Source organism: Malaclemys terrapin, chromosome 1 (genome assembly GCF_027887155.1).
Source record: "Malaclemys terrapin pileata isolate rMalTer1 chromosome 1, rMalTer1.hap1, whole genome shotgun sequence".
In the NCBI taxonomy this organism is placed as follows: Eukaryota; Metazoa; Chordata; order Testudines; family Emydidae; genus Malaclemys; species Malaclemys terrapin.
Window position 1 is genome coordinate 6,640,746 of NC_071505.1, and position 14,634 is coordinate 6,655,379.

The following is a 14,634-nucleotide window of genomic DNA, read 5'->3' on the forward strand; positions in this document are numbered from 1 at the left end:
ACCACCGACATGCACTTGGTAAATACCCGTGGTGCTGTCGCTATGCCAAACGGGAGGACCGCAAACTGATAATGGTTGGGACCTACCATAAACCAGGGGAAGTGTCTGTGTCCCTTGAAGATGGAGATGTGAAAGTACGCATCTTTCAGATCGAGGACGGTGTACCAGTCTCCTGGATCCAGGGAGGGGATGATGGAGGCCACGCGGAACTTCAGCTTTGCTAGGAAGTGGTTCAAGTCTCGTAAATCCAGGATAGGTTGCAGACTGCCCTTGGCCTTTGGGATTAAAAAGTAGCAGGAATAGAACCCCTTGTTCCTGTACTCTGGAGGAATGACCTCCACCACATCTAGCTGCAGTAACCCCTCTACCTCTTGCGCGAGGAGACTCTCGTGAGAAGGGTCCCTGAAGAGGGACGGGGGGTAGGAAGGAGGGGTAGAAAGTAACTAAAGGGTGTAACCCCATGCCACCGTACTGAGGACCCATCGGTCCGATGTTATAGATGCCCACGCAGGGAGGAAAGGAGAAAGGTGGTTGGCAAAAATGGGGGAGGGAGGATCCTGGGAACAGTCCGGTAGGTTGCCCTCGGGCATACCCTCAAAATGAGCGCTTGCCTGCCTGCTTATTGCGGGTTGAGCTCGACAGAGGCCTGCGAAGGCTGTTGGCTGGGACACGTCTTGTAGCCTCTGGATTTCTTATGGGAAGGTTGCTGGCGAGGGTGGATCCCCTGGCCCTGAGGCTACTGTGGTTTAAATCGCTTGCAGGCAGGGCCGGGAAGATACAGGCCCAGCATTTTAAGGGTCGTGCGGGAGTCCTTTAGGCCATGGAGCTTATTGTCCATCTATTCCACAGACAGGGCTTGCCCATCAAAGGGGAGGTCTTACATCGACTGCTGAGCCTCCGTGGACGAGCCAGAGAGGAGCAGCCAGGATGCCCGGCGCATGGTGACAGCCAAGGCCATGGTTCTGGCGGCAGTGTCCACCGCATCCCATGCCGCTTGGAGCGTCGCCCTGGCTGCAGTCGTGCCCTCCTCTATAATAGCCAGAACTGTTTCCTAGAAGCCTCAGGAAGAGAGCCCTTGAACTTGGCCATGGCTTGCCACATGTTAAAATCAGTGTCCCAGGAGGGCTTGATGGTTGGCCACCGTCGACTGGAGGACGAATAAACCATACGCCCAAACAAGTCTAGTCTCTTGGAGTCTTTGTTCTTAGATGTAGCCCTGGGTTGACCTTGTCGCTCCCTGTGGTTAACCACTTCTATCACTAGGGAGTTGGGAGCAGGGTAGGTGTACAGGTACTCGTGGCCTTTGGATGGCACAAAGTACTTGCGCTCAGCCCTCTTGGAGATAGGTGGCAGAGAGGAGGGAATTTGCCACAGGGCGTTAGTGATCTTAGAGACCCCATCATGAAGGGACAGAGCCACCCTGGCCAATGCTGTGGAGCAGAGGATATTGCAGAGAGTCTGAAGGCTATTCTAGCTCCTTCACCTGAAGGCCTAGGTTGGCAGAGACCCTCTTCAGTAGTTCCTCATGCGCTTTAGCATCATCTGGAGGAACCGGGGAAAGGGGGCCCCATTATAGCCTTGTCTGGCAATGACGAAGATGATGTCGGTGCCGTAGGGTCCTGCACAACCACTGGTGGCCCAGTGGCTTGTTCCCCTGCTCCCTCTTGAACTTGTGGGGTCCTCACACCCAAGGCTTTAAGGAGGAGGGCAGGAGAGAGAGGCAGCTGGTCTCTCCGAGGCTCCGAACACCGAGCGGGCGGCCCGGGAGGGCTGGGTGAACCCCCACGGGTTCCATGGTACCACGGCGCCGGCCACTGTGCTCGAGGCCACTGTGCTGGTTTTGGTGCCGACAACGTAGCCGGTATCACCAGTACCGGAGCTTGTCCCGCCGTCAGGGAACCTCACTCCGAACCAGGGCTGGATCCTGAGCGGTCGCTCCGAGGAGACCAGGACAGAGCGGATCAGTGGCTCTGACCTGACCGGTGCCAGTCACTCCACCCGGAGTCCAATCTGAAGTGAGGTCTTAGGGACCGGTAGCGCTCGACAGATCCATGACGGCTTGGAGCTGGCTATCTACATCTCACAGTTGACAAGCGGTACTGGGATGAGAAACGGGAATTGGAGTCAGAATGGGCCCAGTGCCAGAAGCACTCGCATGCGGTGATGCCTTCCTCGGGGATCGGTGACGGTACAAGGAATGGTAACATAGATCCCGCGACGGGTCCCTGGACCAGTATCATGGTTTCAGAGATACTGGGTGCTGGGACCAGTACTCCTGCTGGGGAGGAAGGGGAGGCGCATGCCTCCAAAGATCTGTGCCCAGTGGCCGGTGAGCTGCACCTCGAGCCTCTCTGCCTGTGCCCAAGGTTCAGGGACAGAATGGGGGTGTGCTGTGTCTGCCTTTCATGGTCAGATGTGTGGCGGCTATGGGAGGGCGAGCGCTGGTGGGATGTTCCCCGCGACGGGGAATGGTGCTGTTGAAGTGGTGACCAAAGTGTGACTGGGGAACCACAGGAGCCTGTGTGGATGGGACCGGGAGGGACATGATCTCCTGCACGGCCTGAAGGACCTGTGGGATGGAGGGTATCCGGAGCTGACCGAGGCCTCTGTCGCTATCTGAGGTGGCTGGCAGAGAGCAGGCTGGACTACACCGCTCCACCAGGCTTGAGATCCTGACGTGGGTGAAAAATTGCCAGGCATAGGACCTTGCTCACACCCAGTCTTATCCTTTCCTTTGCGGGAGGTTGGAGCCCGGCCTCGCCCCACCTTCTTGGTCGGAGCCACGGACGGGGACCGGTGCTGGCCAGTGGATGGTCCCGGTGGGGCGCTGCGGGTCCCGGTAGGTCATGGTACTTGGTAGATCATGGTACTCGGTGCCGAGTCAGAGCGTTGCTCCGGTGCTGGGGTGAGGGCCGACTCCATAAGGAGCATTCTTAAACGAATACCGCGCTCCTACTTAGTCCTTGGCTTGAAGGACTTGCAAATTTTGCACTTCTCATTAATGTGTCCTTCACCCAAGCAAAGCAGACAACTGCTGTGTCGATCACTAATGGGTATGGGCCTCTTGCAGCGATCATAGGGCTTAAAACCTGGGGACTGGAGCATGCCCCATCTCGAGGCAAAGTCCCGTTTGGGACCTACAAAGTCTCTAACTATAGCTAAGGGATTTATAAACACTAAAACTATATACACTATAATACAAGAGATAATTCGTTCGTACGAACAAGCAGCAACAGCACTAGCTGAAGCAGCCACAGTTCCAGCTCCATCACTGGTGGCAAGAAGGAACCGAGGGTGAGGGGAACCGGCAGCACCATATATACTGTGGCATGTGCGCGCCATTCCACGGGGCGCCAGAGCCGCTCCCATACGGATACTGCTGAGGGAAAAACTTTCAGCACTGGTGCCTGTGGCGAACACACACACCTAAGTTGAATGGACAAGAACAACACATCTCGAAGAAGAAATACTGGTTTTAATTAGCTATTTTTAACATCTCATATATACTGTCACGCGTAACACGCAAGTACTTGAATAAATATGAACTCATGTTAACATTCAAGCAATCTCATGCTTCTTTGTATTTTTGTAACTTGAACAAAGTCAGCCACCATTATCTGTATAGTTGAATTGTTTACTGGCCATGATCTGTGTTTAACATTCCATTGCAGATATTTATATTCTATGTCAAAAATTCGGAGCAGTATACTTGAAAACAGACAAAAGTAGGACATGACACATCAGTAGATTACTGGGTCACATGAAGTGTTTACACGCAGTCTAAAATACTGAATTTTATTGGTATGATGAGAAGGCTCTATAATTATAATGGAATTGAATAAAAATAAACAATTACAAATATTCCACACAACAGAAGTGAACTAGACCAGATGTTTTTTTTCCTGTCCTTCAATTTTTAATTAAAATTAGCATTTGAGACCTCTGTTGGCAGACAGTTACCGCAATATTTATATTTGTGACTCTAGATGTATGTGATCCCAGGATATGAAATCATAAATCAGTTTCCATCCCGCTAATATGGATGCAACGTTAGAAGAACTTTACTGTAGAAGCCTGTAACATTTATGAAATATAAAATTTGTCTCAACAGCAAACTATTACCACAAGTGAGAAATTTGTTTACACAATTGCTATAAGCTCCTGTACTGCTCATGTCTCAAATGTTATAGGGAGGTGTGGTACTGACTAGCAGCCAATCTCAGAAATGCTAGTTTTAACGTTTATTTCCAAACACATTTTTTCAACTGATGAATGGGCAAGTTGTTGCATGAATTTACATTACGACACCTGACAAAAGTTGATATGGTTCTCTTTTAAAACGCATCTGCAGTTGGCGGGGGTGGAGTGCGAGAGGGAGGGGGGAAGAATCAGATTTATGCTCCTTTTGTACATCATTATGACACATGGATTTATAAATTTTAAGGCCAGAAGGGACCACTGTGATCGTTTAGTCTGATCTGCTACATAATATAGGCCATAGAATTTCACCCAGTAATTAATGTATGGTTGAACTACAGCATATTGTTTACAAAAACATCCAGTAATGACTTAAAGATTCCAAGTGCTGGAGAATAAAAAGAATGTGGCCTGAGAAGGGATTTTGTTTTTCAGCTTGTTTTCTACATTAGAAATTCAGGTTTTGTCCATCCTGTTTTCTTCAAAGACCGTGACTGTCTACACTAGAGTTTCTTGGCAATAATTTCCCTCTGTTGACGATACTGATGTAGCTCTAAAGCTACTGTGGACAAAGCTCTGCCCCTTCCTCATATTGAGTAACATTTACTCACATGAGATGGTCCCATAAAAGTAAGGGTTGGAGAGGAATATAAGGCTCATTTGTATCTCCTTTGCACAATTCCCTTTTCCAAAGCTGTACCTTCATACCCAAGCACCTAAGGAGAACTCTGTTTTCCCAAACATTAGCAACCCATGTTCACTAAAGAACTGTAGGCCCGGCAAGACTTGATTCATGAATGTTACTCAGCATGGCTTCATCTTGCTTCTGGCAAGATATACCGTCAATCTTGGTCTACTCCCTATCAGATACAGAAAGGTCATAATCTGGTTGCTAATAAACATCGGAATACATGCTTTCAGAACCTACAGCCTAGGTGCTCTCTAAAGGAATCGTTCCACCCTTTACAGAACAGTACAGACAATGCAGCGTGCTGTACAAGCGGAGGATTTACTTCAGAAAAAGTAATGGGAACAGTTAAAATGCATGACAAAACAGTATCTATGGTTGCTACGCCCACTAAAGAGGCTAGGGAAGGGTTGAGGTCACCAAAGGGTTTCTTGTGTGCCTCAAAAGTGGGAGAAGTAGAACATTCGTGAACAGCTTAAACTTGGCCTATTTTAAGTTTATCTTTAAAAGTTTGAGGGAAAACTTCAGGGGAGTGAGAGGGATAAAAATAAAATCAAAAGCTCCTCCATTTAATCTAGAATACTGGATATTTATTGGCACATAGAACACTGAACAAGAACATTTTAGTTTTTAACAACATTAAGGGACACACCTAAATCCTTAAATTCAGGTTAAATATTACCTGCCTGTACAAGATATGGTCATTACTCCTCCACATTAAAAGTTATATATACTTAATTTAAGGGAGGACGCTCCGGTGGTTAGGGTGCTAGCCTGGGACTTGGGAGACCTGGATTCAATTCTCTGCTCCACTACAGACTTCCTGTGTGACTTTGGGCAAGTCTCTCTGTGCCTCAGATCCCCTCTGTAAAATGGGGATAGGAGTACACTGCTTGTGTTATGCAGAAGGTAAGACTAAATGATCCTAATAGTCCCATCTGGCCTTACAATTTATTCACATGATACAGACATAGCTAGGTTTTATGGGGCCAGTTGTGTGTGTGTGTGTGTGTGTGTGTGTGTGTGTGTGTGTGTGTGTGTGTGTGTGTGTGTGTGGTTGTTTTTATTTTTACCTACTCACTGTAATAGCTACAAAATCTAGATAAAACAGCTCATGAATTTGGTGAGACTAAAGACAAAATTTTCAGAAGCTAGGGTTACCATATTTGAATTTAAAAAAAGGAGGACACTCCACGGGGCCCCGGTCCCACCCCAACTCTGCCCCCTCCCCTGAACACTCAGTCCCCCTGCTCCTCCCCCTCCCCCTGCTTCCTGTGAATCAAATGTTTGCGGGAAGCCTGAAACAGGGAGACAGCGGGTAAGCTGGGGCGGGGCACGACGCGGCCCAGTCCGGCCCCCCCGGCCGAGCAGCTCCCTCTGGCGGCTGGCCAGCCCAGGCCAAGAGGCTCTGGCCCCGGCGTCTCCCGCCCGGCTCGGCTCGGGCCCTGGGGCGCCAACCCTGGTTCCGGCCCGTCCTGGCCCCGGCAGCTCTGGCCCAGCTCGGCTCAGGCCCCGGTTCTGGCCAAGCGGCCCTGGCCAAGGCCGGTGGCCCCTGGCCGAGCACCGCCGGCCCAAGCCCCACCCCTCCCTATTTTCCCGGACATATTCGGCTTTTTGGGATTTCCTCCCGGACTGGGATTTGAGGCCCAAAAAGCTGGACATGTCCGGGAAAATCCGGACGTATGGTAACCCTACAGAATCACTTAGGAGGCTCAGGCTATGTCTAAACTGGCTGTTGTGGTTCAGTTTTGTTTATGGGGGTGCAAATAGCAATGTGCACCAAAATGCTGCACTATAACTCCTCCATGTGGATGCTGTGGGAGCAAACTAGAAGGTTCCTAGCTCGCATTAATGGAATCCTCTTCAAACAGGACTATGCTAATGCGAACTATGTGCCTTTTAGTTTGCTCCCACAGTATCCACACAGGGGAGTTACAGTGCAGCACTTTGGTACGCACTGCCATTCACACGCCCCTACGCCGAACTGCGGGACATGTAGACAAACCCTAAGTTCCATTTTCAAAAATTGCTTAGGCACTTAGGAACCTAAGTTGCTTAAGTGCTGCTGGAAATTTTACCCTAAAGCAGTGGTTCCCAAACTAGTGGCGCCGCTTGTTCAGGGAAAGCCTCCTGGCGGGCCAGGCCAGTTTATTTACCTGCCACGTCCGCAGATTCGGCTGATCACAGCTCCCAGTGGCTGTAGTTCGACGTTCTTGGCCAATGGGAGCTGCAGGAAGTGGCGCGGGCCAAGGGACGTGCTGGCCGCCGCTTCCTGCAGTTCCCATTGGCCGAGAACGGCGAACCGCGGCCACTGGGAGCTGCAATCGGCCGAACCTGCAGACACGGCAGGTAAACAAACTGGCCTGGCCCGCCAGGAGCTTTCCCTGAACAAGCGGCGTCCCTAGATTGGGAACCACTGCCCTAAAGCTTTGACTCTGATGGCTTTAAGGATTTTCTAAACCTTGCCAATTGTGTTAAAAGGCACGTACATACATTAAATACACACAACTTATGGACAGGCTGTACGGTAACTAGTATCAGAGCTATAAATAAAAGTTTTAAAAAGGTGCCTGAGTGTATTTTGTAGGTGCGACTCCAGAACTATCAAGTAAGAGTGTCACGGATAGCCTAACCATTTAAAAATAACAAGGTAAAAGGTCAAGTTAAACAAAAGACACAGTATGAGCTCTTAACTCTTTGTGCTCTGGAACTTTTCCCTTCCTGCAGAAGTAAGTCTCTATTAAAACTATTATAAGGCAAATAAATTACCTATAATTTTCAATTTCCCCCCTCACCTCCCCAGTGATCCACCGCTGTGGATGTGATTCATAATTCGTGGGTATTTCTATCCAATCCAGCAGAATGGGGGCTTTTTTTTTTTTTTAAGTTCCTTCTGCTGGTACGTTTACTGAACATACCACTCCTAAAAAATCTGAGGAGTCACAGTGTTTGTCACACTCCTGAGTGACAAAACTATGCCGACCTAATGCCTGGCGTAGACACAGCTAGGTTGATGGAAGAATGCTCCTTTTGACCTAGCTACCAATGCTTGGAGAGGTGGATTACCTACAGTGACAGATCATTGCTGTATCTTTCATCTGCCCTATGGGGTTGGTGCAGAATAGCTATGTCGCTGTAGTCCCCATAGCATAGACAAGCCCAGAAAATGACATCAATTTGGTACCGAATCCCCCCCCCCCCCAAACTCAACCAATGTGTAGATATCATTGTGACACAGCAGCCCTATCTGATATTCTTTCTTGCCCTGACTTGAAGGAACATGTACTGAAATACCAGAAAAATACAGGGAGAGAGACTTGTCCAGAGCAGTGACTCCACTGTAGAAGAGGTCTTTTTCTGCATAGAAGTGATCATTCCTGGAAAGCAGCAAGCTGTGACTGACACGCAACCACAGCATAGGGAAGTTAATAAAATAGTGCACAATCACAAAAATAATCATGGCAACAAAGGATATAGAGAGGTGAGTGTCTGTCGGACAAACAACCCCCCACCAAAAAACTAGAAATCAAGATTAAAAAGCCATATAGACTAATTAGCTATGAATTCAAAAATTACTACTTCCCAGAAGGAATATATATTTCATCCCTCTTTTTCCCCCTACTCTGAGAATTCACTTACAGTCAAATAGTCAGAACAGCTAAACTACAACAAGCAATCTTCCCTTTCCAAAGAATTGGCTTGGATTGTTTGCCTGGAAGCAGATTTCTGACTCTAAACACCCAGAACATTTACTTGAGTCACATTTTAACCTTAAACACACTGTTATAAAAGATTAAGTTTTCTATATGAAAGAGTTAGACCCATCATAAAGTCCAGTTTGCTTGAAGTGCAATAGTGTGTGCCTAAGTGAAATATGAATTAAAGCAGAATTTGAAGTGTCATTTTTACCACTGTTATTTTACATCTCGAGTGCCCATCACTTGAACGTGTTCATACGCTTCCTTGGGTTTCTTTCACAAGACATTAAACATTGGGGAATTTCTGGGGGCTAGCTAAACTACAATAGCAGGACAATTGAACCTGATAGAACAATACGTTGAACAATACAATGCTTGACTTACCTTAAAATCAAGGCTGCAGAGACTGACAACATCATCATCTTTCTCTCGCCGCTTCCTTTTCTGTAATAAAAGAAACCAGTCATATCTAACCATTTGATTATACTATATATATGCTAATACACAAGGCCTGATTTTGAAACCAACCTAAAGATGCCCTCCTTACTGCACCTGCAGAACTGTGGGTGAAAATAATTGCATGAGTAATTTTGCAATGGCATCCACAAATCATACACTTATAAGTTTACTTGTTCCTTTATGCTCCCCATAATTAGGAGTGTGAAGAAAGAACCAAAAGACAACAAGGAAAAACTAAAGCAATGGAGACTGAAGTGCATTCATGTGACAGTTAGCACTTTGAATGGATTCAGGTATTTACTTAATGAAATGAGATACTTTTTATGGTTTCCAAGCTCAGCAGTTAATAACATAGCTGGGATTTTGCAAGGAGTCTAAGGGAGTTAGCAAAAAGAACAGGAGTACTTGTGGCACCTTAGAGACTAACAAATTTATTAGAGCATAAGCTTTCGTGGGCTACAGCTGGTGCCAGCTCCCACTGAAAGTCAATGGGAGTTGGGGTTTTAGAACCCTGAAGGGGACTTAGATGATACCATTATTCCCCAAGACGTACCCCCACCTGCATGGATGGGCTCCTCAGAGGAGCCTAAAGAGGCCTTGAAAATCCCAGCAATGTTGGTGAGAGTAAAACTTGGGTATGAGGATATCTTCTAGTTCCAAGAACCCCACACTTTATTTTACAGTGTTTTCATTTATACCACTGGGCAACTCTTTCCCACCCCGATAAGTCTTCTTATCAGTAGATATTAGACAAATTTCTGTTTAAATATTAATTACAAAAGTACAGAAATCCATTAGCTCTCATTAGTATTTACCTTCCTCAGCAGTTTAATCTAACCAGAGTACCAAGCAGAAGTTAGAGTTTCCAAGGATTTCAGTCATTATATTCTGTCTGAATATTTTAGTCCTAAAAGACAATACACAAACTCTCCAGTAGGGTGACTGAGGTCCACTTGCTGATTGAGGAAAAGCTTCTTATAAAATATTTATGTATAGCATTTCATTTGTGAGGCTTATACGGAACTCAATGTCATTATTTCAGAAGAGATTTTTGGCTGGCTTGATAATGTGTGCAGGTACGTATTTGTTTTTTAGGTTAAGTTCAATAAAAAGTTCAAAATAGATTTTTGACTAGAACTTGCAACAATACAAGACTTTAAGACACCACATCTTTTTGGTTTCAAGATTCCCCCCTCCCTTTATGCAAGTCAAGTATATTAATGTCTTCAATACACTGCTCTGGACCCAACCCCGGGCTCTGAAGCAAAGCCAAGGTTTTGTTTTTAAACTGGCTAGACTTAGGTAATAAGTACTGCATTGCCCAGTTCCCCATCTTCCCCCTGCCCAACATAGTTTCAAAACAGAGCCAGCTGTATCATTCTGACATGGCACCAGGACAGAAACAGATTCCAAAAAACCCACCTGTTCAAACTGCTCAAACCAGAAGGCTTAACCAGCATAGCAGAAGGAAAACCATGATGAATACTGTTTTATGACATTATGTGTCTGGCTAGCAATAGTCACAATCAAAGACATGATATGTAAACCCTCTTGAGAAACTCAGGTCATGTGGAAAATATATTTCTATGAAAGGTATTAGACTGTAAAAAAGTCAGGAAGTATTATTCAGGCTACCACAGAGGTAATGAAAAAAGCATGAGCATTTTTTAAATGAAACTCTGAGGGAAAAGTCTTTCCAAAACAAGTAAGCAAAACAGCATAAAGACAGACACAAAAGAATGCCATTAGTATTAGGGCATTAAATAACCCTTAGGGGTGGAATGTAGAGATCCAGTAATATGTCATAGAAAAGCAAACAAAACTCTGCAAACAATTCTAGTCATCCCATTTCCCCCCACTCATTCTGTATTACCATGAAAATAGCTGGCAAATACCTAAAGAACAAAGATCCTTTCTGCTGCTTATTGTCAACCTGGGAGTCCTTGAAGAGGAATAGAACTTTAGGTGAGGAATGTGCATCAGGACCGAAACTCCCCAAAGATCAAAGACCTTGTTTTCAGACAAATGTCTCTTGTAACAAAAACAATATGTTGTTTGCAGTGTTGTTGTAGCCCTGTTGGTCCCAAGGTGAGTGAGGTAACATCTTTTACCTCACCCACCTTTAGGGTGACCAGATAGCAAGTATAAAAAATTGGGACGGGGATGGGGGGTAATAGGTGCCTATATAAGAAAAAGCCCGCAAAATCGGGACTGTCCTTATAAAATCGGGACATCTGGTCACCCTACCCAACTTGCCTCTCTAAAAACAATATGGTCAGTATTGGTTTCAAACACGAGAACATGCGAAGGTTTCCAATGAGCAGGTTTCACATCAATGTCAAGGTTCAACCTAACTTTCAATATGACTTACCCACAGACCCCTGGGCCCTGATTGTGTACAGGCACTGGGAGGTTTGAAAGAGGAGGGCTAATGCAGGCATGGAAGTAGGGAAGGAGTTTGAATTAGGAGGCTCTGTTGCCCACTGGAACCAGAGAACTAGGCCAGCTCTACACTATAAACTTCATCAGCATAACTATGTCACTCAGGGGTGTGATGAGGTGTCATGGGGTGACCAATATAGGTATGCCAGTAAAATACCCTCGTGTAGATGCAATTACACCAGCATAGCTTATTTCATTTGGGGAAGGAGGGGCCTTGGCTGGAATAAGCTCTAGTGATAAAATTAGTTTTGCGGGTATCCACGCTAGATGTACTTTGCTCGTGTAACTATACTGGCAAAGCCTTCCAACTGTAGATGTGGCCATAGACTCTGTAGCAAGGGTGGGGACTCGTGGGCAACAGGACTCGGGGATTCATCCTCCATTATCCATGCCCTCTTTTAGCTGTTTTTGTCACCTATCCAAGCTCATTTAAGTAAAACTGGGACGTCCTCTATATACATGAACCCTCTTTACAGTTGATAATTCTGTGGAGGAAAGTCCCAGTCTGAAATATTTCCTGAGATCCATCCAGAACTTGTCTCTAGCAAGTCACAAGCAGCTTGCCAGAAAGAGAAGCTGCCTCCAGAGTAGAGTTGAAGTTCTAGGGTGCCCATTGGCTCTTCAGGATGAAGGAGAAACTATGTGCACTGAGATTAAGAGCAGGTAATTGAGATTGATAGTGGGAACTGATGGCAGAGTGCAGATAAACAGTTAACTCATTCAACACCAGTCTCCTTGATTTTTGCAGTTTACATTGGTGGGGTATGCAATCTAGTAACACTAACTCTAATTTAGAGTTAGAGAATAAAACATTAGTATACAAACAGACAAAAAAGCAGAGAAAAACGTACATAGACAATAGAGATAAATAAGTTCATTGCTTCAAATGCTTTCAATATGTGACCCTGGAGCAGGATCATTTGAGAGGATATAATTTGTAGGGCTAATTGTTGCGATTCAAAAATGAATATTAAGTTAATCTGTAACCATCAGATAAAACCTTAGAAAGTTTTTTTTTTTTTTTTTTTAAAGTCAGCATTTTATTTCCCGTACTTTACTACATTATTATTAACACAACCTCAAACATACATGAGGCTTCAATGCCCATGCCCTGAAGAGTGACCAATGTAAAGCAAACCAAAGATGGCAATAGGGAGAATAGAGGACAAGGGTTACCACAGTAAGGCTTATGGGTGCTTCAGTTATTATACCCATAAATAAGCTACAGCTTTTCAGTATTACAAAATGTTACTTCTGTAGTCCTATTCTAAATCCTGTTTCGAGTACCAGCCCAGTCACATTTACCCTGCTAAGTGAGCAAAAGCTGAAGCCTAAATAAAACCAAGAGCAAGTACCATTTTGACACTCAGAGAGCCACAAGCATACAATCAAGTTAAGGCCAACAAGGCAGATCAGCTCTATTATGTACGATTCACTTGCTACTCAAGAGTCTCAGAATGTCTCAGTGAGGAAGCGTTCGTATTTGCCTAACCAGAAAGAGAACAAACAATATGTTTCTTTCTTCCTTATCGAGGAAGAAGGAACCTTATTTATTTAGATTATTTCTGATTGTTAACAAGCTTTTGACATACAAATACAGTGCATGCTTTACTCACCAGAGTGAAGTCCCACTGTGGCCCAGGAGTTAGAAATGTGAAAGAGCTGCCTCGTCGCAGAGGATATCTGTGAGTTGAGAATGTATAAAGGTAAATAAAGTCTGGGTTGTTTCAGCAACTGAGAAAGTAGCTACAATTTATTCCCCCTTTCCCTTTTAGTTGTTTTAAAATCCTGTGGTGTAACAACATCCCATGCTAACCCTGTCAAATTTGAGCAAGTGTCCCAAATCAGCTCTAAATACTTGTAACCTCTGTGACAAAACACATTTCCTGTGGATTTTTTCAGTTCAAGGTAATCAACTTACAATAGAAGTCCAACATGAAGTACCTCATTCCAAATGAATGGAACCTGGCCTGGAATAGAACCATCCCAAGGGGGTAGACCATGCTAAAAAAAATAACCAATACTAGGAGGATACCATCTGAGATTCAGTCTTCTGTTTCTGAATTCTCCCTCAGAGGCACAACTGTAACCTGAAGAGAGCTACGATTTGAGAGGATGCCCAAACAACTTTGATTGTTGCCTGACAGATCAGAAGGCTGCTACTTCTTAACTTAATCAGAGAAGACCCTGCCAGGACTTTGAGAATCCAACTCAGGTGCCAAATCCCCTAAAACTTCCCGTATGAAGAAAACCATGAGACTCAAGCTACACCTACATTACAGCACTTACTGCGGCTCAGCTGGACCCAGCAGCAATTGTGATGGAGACGATCTAAGAGAAGCAGTAGCTATGTCTCTCCAGCTGATGAAGCTCTGTCTACAACGGTGCTTAGGTTGGTATAATTTACATCGCTCAGGAGTGTGGATTATTCACACCCGAGCGACATAAATTATACCGAAGTAATCTGTAGTGTATACAAGGTCTCAGACTTCTCTTCTGATGGGCTTCTGGATTAAAGGATTACAGGCCACAGAGCCAGTGGGTGAATACTCCACTCCTTATGAGCAATTTTGTCTGGGGCAAGAGGAGCACCTCTTGCACCTCAACCTCACCCCCATTTGCCATCTATTTATTATATTCCATAGTGCCCACGAGCCCTCCTCAAGGAGCAGGTCCCCATTGTAATAGGTGCTGTATAAAAACAGAACAGAGATGGTTCTCGCCCCAAAGTGGTTACTCTCAAAGTAAAAAATGAGAAACAACAGATGGCTATAGACAGGGGAGCACAATGAAACAATATGAGTCAGCATGACTAAACAGGTCAAAATCTGAACCAATCAGCTATAGTAAGTGATAAGTTTCCTAACTATACAAGTTTAGGAAACTAAACATCCCACACCAATCCTGACATAGAGAAGTAAAAACATCCGGTCTCATTTTCCAATCTCAATGGAGATGAAATGAATGGAAGCTGCAGGTCCTCTGCATTTTGAAAATGAGGCTATCAGCTTTTGCATAAACTTGCAACTGAGAACTGAGGCTTGCTCTTACAATAAGTCATCCTCATCAACAAAGCAAAACTGTCGAAAAGCAATATATTCAGAACAAAGTTAAATAAAAATATCCTGGGACCGATATGGCCACACCACC